Source organism: Plasmopara halstedii (genome assembly GCF_900000015.1).
Source record: "Plasmopara halstedii genome assembly, contig: Scaffold_2364, whole genome shotgun sequence".
In the NCBI taxonomy this organism is placed as follows: Eukaryota; Oomycota; class Peronosporomycetes; order Peronosporales; family Peronosporaceae; genus Plasmopara; species Plasmopara halstedii.
In genome coordinates this window covers 94,163-94,507 of record NW_020189271.1, presented here as the reverse complement: position 1 = coordinate 94,507, position 345 = coordinate 94,163, and positions in this window count along the sequence as shown.

Below are 345 nucleotides of genomic sequence, written 5' to 3'. Positions count from 1 at the left end.
TCATTGAGATGGCTGATCCCCATATCAAATTCTCGCTTAGCATCTGCATCTTGCTTACAATAACCAATGAAACGATTCACTGGGAAGCTGAATTGGATCCCTGTACTCTCTTGATTGGATCTAGCTTAGAGTACAAGGTTTTGATACATGACTTTCTCAGCTAGGCCTGGGAGTGAGACAGCATCCATGAGCATGTCGAGACCGAATGATCTGTACTGCTCACGCTGCTTTTGAACCGCCAGGACAAATGGATTCACATCTAAAATATTATACCAGATCAGAAGGTCTTTAAGTGACTTCATTTTGTAATGATTCCAGACAAACGTGATTCTTTTAAAGTCTTTT